At 38.9% G+C, this 11,090-nt stretch overlaps 1 non-coding gene across 1 annotated transcript; it reads right to left on the bottom strand.

Annotated features, from left to right (window-relative positions):
- Positions 1–9,450: 9,450 nt before the first annotated feature.
- TRNAK-UUU (transfer RNA lysine (anticodon UUU)) lies at positions 9,451–9,525 on the bottom strand. The gene has a single exon. It is a non-coding gene; the product is annotated as a tRNA-Lys (tRNA).
- Positions 9,526–11,090: the final 1,565 nt, after the last annotated feature.

The raw sequence follows: 11,090 nt of genomic DNA, 5'->3' as shown, positions 1-11,090 counted from the left end.
TTTACTGAACCATGCTTGGGTCCACTTGCTTGCATGCAGTAAAGTCTGCTGACACCAGGTTGTAGCGAATGTATCACAGCGTTTATTGCAAGCCAGCCCAATTCAGTTCAGTCGCTCACTCATATCCAACTCTTTGAGACCCCACGGACTGCAGCATGCCAGGCCTCCTTGTCCAACACCAAGCCAAGCAAGGAGCAAACATAGTGGTCTGAGTTGCTCTAACAGAATGCCATAGACTAAGTGACTAAAACAATAGAAATGTGCCTTTCACAGTTCTGGAAGCAAGAAAGTCTGAGATCAGAGTGTGAGCATGCTTGTCAGGTCTCGGGAGGGTCTCCTTCCTGGTTTGCAGGCGGCTTAGAGTGAGGGAGATCATCTCTCTTGGATCACTTCTTAGAAGGGCACTAACCCCATTCATGAGGATGCTACCCTTATGACCTGATTAACTGCCCAAAGGTCTCTTATCTAAATACCATCACATTGGGGATTTAGGCTTCAGCACATGAATTTTGAGAGGATAGAAATATGCAATCCATAACAGAGTGTCACAGCAATCTATTAGGATAATGTTTATACCTAGAAATGAAACATGTTGGCAGATATGTCTATCAATGGGGCAAAATGCCTGCCTATTTTAGAGAATGGTGTCAGAGCTCAAATAACTTGGAAACCTCAACTCTGGACTGGTTGTCTCAGTATTAATTACAGCCAGAAAATGGAGATGAGAAGAGTGACTCACAGACTCAAACGTGTGTTTGAATGATGTTATTAACCAAGTAAACTTTATAAAATCCAGGCTTATGAAAGTGTAACTGTTTTCTATAATTGGAGCTTATAGAAAACTTCCTTACTATTCCAGTGCTGCACACACACAGCTGCTGACTGGCTGAGGTCTGGCAAAGGGAGAATCAGTCTTTAGCAAAGAGTTGAAGTAGCAGTTCTTTCTCAGATTCACACATTCCTTCTGACTTATTGGCAGCAAGATATTATCTGGTTCATAGTCTTGCTTACTTGGCAGACACATTTGTTTTAGTAAATAGGAATGCATTAAGTCTGAATCCTAAAGACAAAGACCTTACTGTTTCCCTTACTTGTGACAAAATTACAGTCACATAAAAGGAAGTATGAATTCTGGTATTCAAATGAAGAATAAGTTCTATTGAGTGGCTTTCCCGCCCTGGAAAACTTTCCCTCAGAGAATAATTTCATGATGGATGATTCAATGAGGAATGCTACAATGCTGTGAATGTCTGCATGCCAAACTGCTTTCAAAGAGTGAGTGTTTTCTCTGGAAAATGAAAATTGTGGCACAGGCCAGGCAATAGTATGCTCCCTGTCTTCTGTAATAAAGGGAAGGGCACTGACTGGGACTCAGGTGTAACAAAGATTTAAGATATTTTGAAGTAGGAGCCTGATCGAGTATTAGATAAAAATATCCTTGATTTCCCAGATGCAGCAAATAAGCTCCCAGAGCATCCCATTTTTTTCCTGCTACAGTGCAGTGTCATACAAAATGTACACCATTGAGAGAGATTTTTTTCTAAAATGTGTAGGGAGTTACAGCCCTCACAGTGAACATGAGAACTGAGATGTTAATCTGTTTCCTTCACTGGTCTTCAGTTATCTCTCTTTGCCGTGAGCTTTTCCTCTGGCCGAGTATCATCCACTCTCTGAAGATGGATATTTTTCCTTCAGTATACTCAGTGATGCAAGCTAACTATTTTGGATAGACTCAAAATTCTTGAAAAAAAGGATCGTCAAGGCTAATTTTAGTGAATCTGGCTATTGCCTTAAACACTGTGACAGAGGCCACTGGAACTTACTGATGTCTGCTTGCTCCTCTGTATCGCTCAGCCTCCCTGTGGTTGCCTTGGACCCATGAGCAGGTCTGGACAATGGAATGTAAGCGATGAGTGCCATTTCTAGCCTGAAATAAGTGTCTCATGTGCCTTACCACCCACTGTGTTCTCCATTGTGAGAGTAGATGCCAAAGGCTAATGATGGATGGATGATGGTGGAGTCATGGGATGGAGGATTCTGTATCCCAGCACCACCTTTTGGAGAAGAGAGAGCTTCTGTAGAGAGCGCCCCACCTTTTTCAGACTATGACATGAGTAAGAAATAAAGCTTTACTAAGATTCATTTGTTATAAAATTTTAAGGGTGGTTTAGATAACATCACCCACTCAATGGATATGAATCTGAGCAAACTCTAGGAAATGGTGAAGGGCAGGGAAGCCTGGAGTGCTGCAATCCATGGGGTTGCAAAGAGTTGGACATGACTGAGCGACGAAACAACAGCATTACCACTGCTAGCATTTCTTTTTCCTTTAGATGCCAACTTCTCAGCTCCACTGTCACACCTAGGTAAGCTCAATACTCCCTTCATGTTTCCTCAAGATGAAGCACAGCCAGCTCCTAAATATAGTCCTGGAAATAAACATGTAATTGTTGAAGACCAGATATCAAGGTTTTTTTGTTCAAACTATCAGCTCCAACCTTCTCATAAATTTGATAAAAGGATTTATCCTGCTAAATAGTGATCTTTAAAATACCTTATGTATTATTTGGGGGAATATACTAGTATAATACTGGCTGATTCTTGATTTCTATAATTAAGTTAAATGTGTCAATTTCATTGTGTTCTGATATTAGTGCTATGACCTTCATGTATCTCTTAGATACCAGGCTAGAGGCATATAATAACTAGATGGCCTTGACATGTAAAATAGTAATATTATTTCTGTTGATCCACTTATCCATTCAATAAAAATATGCTGACCATCAATTATTATGCAGGAACTGTGCTGTCCAATTTAGAAGTCACTAACCACACGTGGCCTGTTTTTAAAATTTAAGTTACTCTAAATAAATCAATTCAATTAAAAATTCAGTTCTTTAGTAACACCTACCACATTTCAAGTGTTTAATAGCTACATATAGCTAGCAACTATCTTCTTGGACAACACAAGAGGAACATTAACATCATCCAGAAAGTTTCACTGGACAGCATTCATCTAGAAAAAAGACACAATACTCATCATTTTCCTTTAATGTAGTCACTGTTTCCATAAAAATTAATAAAATGGCATTAGGCTGCCAGAGAGGTCAGGAAATCTGTGTATTGGCAATAACATTTGAACTTAGTCTTAAAAATGAAAAGGAATTTGCTATATTCCAATAAAAGTGAACGGCAGATACAAAGTCAAAAAAGCATAAATGGGCTGATAAAAACAAGGTGAGATGTTCAATGTGACTGGAGAGAAATACATATAAGAGTAAAGAGCAGAAGTGAGCTGGGCATGGCAAGAGCAGGCAAAGTAGGGATGGGTACAGTAAAGGGTATGGACTTCACCTTTTGATGATGGGAAGCTAACAAAAATCTTTTAAGTAAGAGAATCATAGCATCAGACTGGCATGGTATGAAGGTCACTTGCTGGTATTATTGATGTTGAAAGACCAGATTGGAGGTTATGGGTCCCAGCAGGGAAAGATGAAAACAACAGTAACTGAACTGAAGAGGAAAGAGTCAATTTTAGAGATATTTCTATATTAAAATTATATCTCTAGAGTATATGTAATTTAGACTAACGTTTTCTGCTCAGTCAGCTGGAGTGTTGGAAGGAGCCAAGTGAAAGGAGAAGTAAAAATGTGCATTAATTTTAGGTGGAGGTCTCAATCCCTATTCACAGAGAATAAACAAGCATAGGTTTTGGTTTACTTATCTATCCTATCACACCCAGGCTGTTCTCTTGAGAAAGAGGCAGGTGCATCAGTTTACTTAGGGAAATTCTCTGTGTCCTCCCTGACATTTGAACATCTGAAGTTACAAAAAGGCCACTTTGTCCTAGGAAGTCTTTCATTAAAGGGACTCTTTGAATGTTACCTCTGTGCTAAGAATTATTTCCTTTAAAATGCATTTATTTTGTCATCTAAGATTTTCATACTGTACCGTGAGTTATTTTAACACAGGGCATATCTGCATATGTTGAGACATGACGCTATGAGTAGTGGTGGATGAGGTATTTGGAATTTACGTAGGCAATGACCTTATAAAAACTTCTTCTAAGGCTGCTGGCTGTGGTTGGTGAAGAGCTTTTGGGAATAGATGACCACCGATAAGAATCTTGCTCTCCAATTGTGATGAGATTTCTGATTTACTTTTCAGTCTACCTAAGTAAAATTTCAAGGTAATTACGGTTTCTCAGATAAGAGCAGGAAGAGTTTACAGTGTAATCAGCTGACTAGATTAAGTTTAGCACTGAGCCTCGTTTCCTCCCTACCAGGTAAACTTCCTTTCTCACTTTCCTAATGCTTCAGCAATACGTGAACTGTGAACTTCCTGATGTTCAAGCTGGTTTTAGAAAAGGCAGAGGAACCAGAGACCAAATTGCCAACATCCTCTGGATTATGGAAAAAGCAAGAGAGTTCCAGAAAAACATCTATTTCTGCTTCATTGACTATCCCAAAGCCTTTGACTGTGTGGATCACAATAAACTGTGGAAAATTCTGAAAGAGATGGGAATACAGACCACCTGACCTGCCTCTTGAGAAATCTGTATGCAGGTCAGGAAGCAACAGTTAGAACTGGACATGGAACAACAGACTGGTTCCAAACAGGAAAAGGAGTACGTCAAGGTTGTCTATTGTCACCCTCCTTATTTAACTTATATGCAGAGTACATCATGAGAAACGCTGGACTGGAAGAAACACAAGCTGGAATCAAGATTGCCAGGAGAAATATCAATAACCTCAGATATGCAGATGACACCACCCTTATGGCAGAAAGTGAAGAGGAACTAAAAACCCTCTTGATGAAAGTGAAAGTAGAGAGTGAAAAAGTTGGCTTAAAGCTCAACATTCAGAAAATGAAGATCATGGCAGCTGGTCCCATCACTTCATGGGAAATAGATGGGGAAACAGTGGAAACAGTGTCAGACTTTATTTTTGGGGGCTCCAAAATCACTGCAGATGGTGATTGCAGCCATGAAATTAAAAGACGCTTACTCCTTGGAAGGAAAGTTATGATCAACCTAGATAGCATATTCAAAAGCAGAGACATTACTTTGCCGACTAAGGTCCGTCTAGTCAAGGCTATGGTTTTTCCAGTGGTCATGTATGGATGTGAGAGTTGGACTGTGAAGAAGGCTGAGCGCCAAAGAATTGATGCTTTTGAACTGTGGTGTTGGAGAAGACTCTTGAGAGTCCCTTGGACTGCAAGGAGATCCAACCAGTCCATTCTGAAGGAGATCAACCCTGGGATTTCTTTGGAAGAAATGATGCTAAAGCTGAAACTCCAGTACTTTGGCCACCTCATGCGAAGTGTTGACTCATTGCAAAAGACTCTGATGCTGGGAGGGATTGGGGGCAGGAGGAGAAGGGGACGACCGAGGATGAGATGGCTGGATGGCATCACTGACTCGATGGACATGAATCTGAGTGAACTCCGGGAGTTGGTAATGGACAGGGAGGCCTGGCATGCTGTGATTCATGGGGTCGCAAAGAGTCGGACATGAGTGAGCGACTGAACTGAACTGAACTGAACTGAACTGAATGATTTCTTGTTTCTGAGCAAAATTTCCCTGAGATCAAACATGAAATCAAGTAGGAGGAATTAGTAAGCCCTTCCATGGTGAGAGATTCTGAAGTCCTAGAATATGTCTGGCTGATGGGAAGTTCAAGAATTGGAAGAAGGTAGAATGTCCAGGGCCCTCCACCTGCTCTCCAGTCCCTCATCACATGTCTGTCTGCACCGATAAGAGACATAGAGTGATAAAAAGTTCTCCAGGAAAGTTTTTGTACACAACCTTGTGGAAAAACAGCATGTAAGTCTCTCTTCTTAAACGGAGGAAGATTAAGATCAGAAATAAACATTTCTCATTTCAGAATGTCAGGCACTTCCTAGTTAGTACAGTGATCATCTCTAAGAATGAAGGTTAAAAATATTCCAAAGTAAATGCATTTCTGTTGCCTCCTTTATGCTGTCATAATTTTTCCTGTGCCACTAGCAGTTTGTTAGGGGAAGAACTTTCTCTTAAGTGAATATAAATTTGATAGCTTCTTTTTCTGATATGCAGAATAAACATTTATTTGTTGTTCTGAATGCTTCTGTCACACATTTCATATTATGTCATAAACTAATGTCTAGTAGGAAAACTGATAATGGATTCAAATTATTTGTTGATGTAAAATATTAAACGTAAGTTTACTAATCCTTTCTTAAAGCTGCACTGTTTTAAAATCTGTAAAAGCTCAATCTGTCATGAGGTTAAGGTAAAAACTACTTGCTTACCCTCTTATAGCAGTTGAAATAAAAGTGATTTTGGCAGTTTCCCTGAATATTAAGCACAATGGAAAATCTTTGCTGTTTTAAAAGTGGGTTTGATAGTCTCCCTCCCCTCCAAAATCATCCTTTCCTCTATTAATATTAAACACACAGTGACTGAACCTGTTATGCCTGCTGAGACAGGTTGTGCTACACGGGAAATGCCCAAAGCCCAGTTTGAGAAAGCCAACATAAATGCTGTGCTGCAATACATTTCAGTGGGCATCTTCTGGAAACCCTTACCCTTGCCTTTCTTCCCACCCGGTGTCTCCTCTCTGAGTCACTATACCCTTGTTAGGAAATCTTGGAGATGTTTCACTGCAAATGAAAAAGACTACTGGTAGCAATTCAGTGGTGATGATTCTATTGGGTTGGCCAAAAAATTTATTTGGGTTTTTCCTGTAACATCTTATGGAAAAATCCAAATGAATTTTTTGACCACCTCAATAGGTAAATTTACGTCACTCGTTAATTAATCAAGCCATTCAAAAGAATACGTTGAGTTTCTCCTCAGGGCCTGACCTTGGGTTGCTTGATGGAGATCAAAAGATGAGACTGGAAATAAGCCATGATGGATGGACAGAAAAACTCACTATTACACGGAGGTCAGTTATTCCCAAATTGATCTATAAAGTCAATGGTATTCCAATCAAATCCCAACACAATTTTCCTGAAACTGGACAGGCTGATCCTAACATTTACAGGGAAGAGCAAAGGGCTGAGAAAAGCCAAGATTCTTTGAAAGAAAAATGTGGTTGGAGAATTTGTACTTCCAGATAATGAGACTTACTATAAAGCCATTGTGATTAATCACAATTAATTCCCAGATGGCTAAGCGGTAAAGAACCCCCTGGCCAATGCAGGAGATACAAGAGATGTGGGTTTGATCCTTGGGTAGCCAAGTTACCCTGGAGAAGGAATAGCAACCCACTCCAGTATTCGTGCTTGGAAAATCCCATGGACAGAGGAGCCTGGGGGGCTACAGTCCATGGGATAAGTCGCAAAGAGTCAGGCACGACTTAGCAACTAAACACACATATACACACATAGTGATTAAACTACATAAGACAATGTAGTTTAGTTCAGGAACAGACAAAGAAATCATACAATTGGATATGAGTCCATGAATGTAGGAAAATTTTATTCACAGTGAAGACTACTTCACAGACCAGTAGGACCATAGTAGATAACTCAATAAATGATGCTAGAAAATTGTTTATACAGATTTTAAAATACATGAAATTGAATCCCTTCTTTCCACCAAATACATGAGTTAATTCCAAGAAAGCTGAAGACTTAAATATGAAAGAGAAAACTGAAAAAATTTTAGGAGAAAATGCAAGAAGAAGAATAATTTTATAAACAAGACTCAAAAGGCATAAACAATAAAGGAAAAGATATTTATATCTTATTATAGTGATCTTAAGAACTTTTGTTAATCACATAATACATCCAAAGAAAGTGAAAGGAACAAATAACAAGTTGGATGAAGTTTTTTGCACCACAGACCTCTCATGATAGCAAATTAGTATTTGGAAAATATAGAGAACTAAAAAAATAGTTATACAAAAATTTAGCATAGTTCTATAAAAAATGTGCAGGATTAAAAGGGATTTCCCTGGCACTCTAGTGGTTAAGACTCTGTGCTTTCAACAGCAGGTACTCAGGTTTGATCCTTGTTCAGGGAACTAAGATCCCAAGTGCATGGCCAAAAAATAAAAATAAATTGAGACAAAGTATGAAAAAAAACACAATTGGTCAATAACATATGAAGAAGCAGTTATATGCAGGTCAGGAAGCAACAGTTAGAACTGGACATGGAACAACAGACTGGTTCCAAATACGAAAAGGAGTACGTCAAGGCTGTATATTGTCACCCTGCTTATTTAACTTCTATGCAGAGTACATCATGAGAAACGCTGGACTGGAAGAAGCACAAGCTGGAATCAAGATTGCCAGGAGAAATATCAATAACCTCAGATATGCAGATGACACCACCCTTATGGCAGAAAGCGAAGAGGGGCTAAAAAACCTCTTGATGAAAGTGAAAGAGGAGAGTGAAAAAGTTGGCTTAAAGCTCAACATTCAGAAGATGAAGATCATGGCACCTGGTCCCATCACTTCATGGGAAATAGATGGGGACACAGTGGAAACAGTGTCAGACTTTATTTTTTGGGGCTCCAAAATCACTGCAGATGGTGACTGCAGCCATGAAATTAAAAGACGCTTACTCCTTGGAAGAAAAGTTATGACCAACCTAGATAGCATGTTGAAAAGCAGAGACATTACTTTGTCAACTAAGGTCCGTCTAGTCAAGGCTATGGTTTTCCAGTGGTCATGTATGGATGTGAGAGTTGGACTGTGAAGAAGGCTGAGCTCCAAAGAATTGATGCTTTTGAACTGTGGTGTTGGTGAAGACTCTTGAGAGTCCCTTGGACTGCAAGGAGATCCAACCAGTCCATTCTGAAGGAGACCAGCCCTGGGATTTCTTTGGAAGGAATGATGCTAAAGCTGAAGCTCCAGTACTTTGGCCACCTCATGCGAAGAGTTGACTCATTGGAAAAGACTCTGATGCTGGGAGGGATTGGGGGCAGGAGGAGAAGGGGACGACCGAGGATGAGATGGCTGGATGGCATCACTGACTCGATGGACGTGAGTCTGAGTGAACTCTGGGAGTTGGTAATGGACAGGGAGGCCTGGTGTGCTGCGATTCATGGGGTCGCAAAGAGTAGGACATGAGTGAGCAACTGAACTGAACTGAACTGAATAATCTGGGAAACTAAAACCACAATGGGATGACATTTAAAAAATAAAATGTATGATAACATCAAATGATATGAAATCTCCACGTTGAAAACTACAAAACATGTTGATAAATTAAAAAGGAGCCTGCAAAGTCCATATACTGGTTCTCAGCCCTGTCAGTCACCCATTCAGCATGTTGGCAAAGTACCATCTGATCTGTATGTGTAAGGAGCCATCATGAAAGTAAAAGTGTTTCAGAAAGATACTTCCAAATGATTAGAGGCATGTGATTTTTAGTACTGTGTGTTACAGAAATGTCAGGAACGGTATAGTTTATTTTTTCATTTTTAAAAATTTTATTGTGTTTATTTATTGATTTTTGGCAACTGGACAGGGACTCAAACCCTAGATCCCCAGATTAAAAGTCTGATGCTCTACCAGCTGAGCTACCCAGGCAGGTATGGTACATTTAAACTATGTGCAAGATAATGTCAGTGTCCACAGAGGGTCTTTTCTCTTTTTTTGAATAGTGCTGCTAGTGTTGAAAGAATAAAAATGGTTGTTTTGCAGTTTAGATTCCAAGATAGGAAAAACTGATTTTTCAACCATAACTGACATGAGAGAAGCAACCTAGGAAGTCTTAGACCATACTTCTAAGGGTTTTTTAACATTTATTTTTAACTGAAGGACAATGGCTTTACAATATTGTGTTGGTTTCTGCCATACTTCTGAGTTTTTAATTTTAACTTACATGATTTTTTTTTATACTTTAAAATTTTTGTGAACTGGTAAAAATTGTTAATGCGTATTAGCTTAGGTATTTTTGTAAATAGTTTGTGATTTACTTCTTGATCTGTATGAAAATATTTAGAGTCCTTTTCTTCAAAGCTTATTTGAAGCCAAGTTGTGGGTTTGGGTTTTTTTTTTTGTTTTGGTTGTGGGTGGGGAGGAGAGAAAGGATTTTGTACTCTGATAACTCAGATGGTAATATCTTATAGTTTAAAGCAAATGTCCCACTGAAAGCAATTCAAATATCAACAAAATTATTAAAACAGGAAAATAAAATCTGAGTTCATGGAATGATATACCATATTTATGGACAGGAAGGTTTAATATTATTAAGATGGAAATTCTGTCCAAATTTATCTTTGGATCTAATTCAATCCCAGTCAAAATTCCACCAGGCCTTTTTGTAGAATTTGACAAGCTGTTGCTAAAATTTGTTTGGAAATGTAAAAGACCTGGAAAAGGCAAAGCAATTTTGGCAAAAAAGAACAAAGTTGCAGACTTACATTACCTGATTTCAGCACATTATTTGGCTATAGAAATCAAAACAGTGTGGTATTGGTAGGAGGAGAGTCACATAGATCAACAGATCAGAGTAGAAAATTCAGAACTAGGTCCTCATGTTAGTACCCTAACAACTCAAGATTGAGAAAACAAATAGCCCTATTTTTTTTTAAGGGAGAAACATCAGCAGATAGAAAAAAAGGTATATGAATGTTCAATAAAATCATGAAAATATACTCAACATAACTAATAATTAGGGAAATATAAATGAAATCATGAAGAATACCACTTTGTAAGCATCAGAATGGCTAAAATCAAAAAGTTTTATAATATCAAGTACTGTTGAGAATGTGGAGTAACTGGAACCCCTGATTTTGTGGTTAGAGATGTACAATGGCACAACCACTATGAAAAGTAGTTTAGTAATTTCTTAAAAAATTAAACATACATTTGCCACAAAACCCAGAGAAATGAAGACATGTCTACAAAAGAGCTGTATATGAGTATCCATAGCTATTTTATTCACAATTCATGATTGCCGCAAACTGAAAATTACCCAGGCTTCATCTATATGTAAGTGCACAAGCAAACTGCTGTATAAATTCATGCAATGACTCAGTTCAGTTCAGTTCAGTCGCTCAGTTGTGTCCGACTCTGCGACCCCATGAATCGCAGCACACCAGGCCTCCCTGTCCATCACCAACTCCCGGAGTTCACTCAGACTCACGTCC

Source organism: Ovis aries, chromosome 1 (assembly GCF_016772045.2).
Source record: "Ovis aries strain OAR_USU_Benz2616 breed Rambouillet chromosome 1, ARS-UI_Ramb_v3.0, whole genome shotgun sequence".
In the NCBI taxonomy this organism is placed as follows: Eukaryota; Metazoa; Chordata; class Mammalia; order Artiodactyla; family Bovidae; genus Ovis; species Ovis aries.
This window is presented reverse-complemented; position numbering and strand designations above follow the sequence as displayed.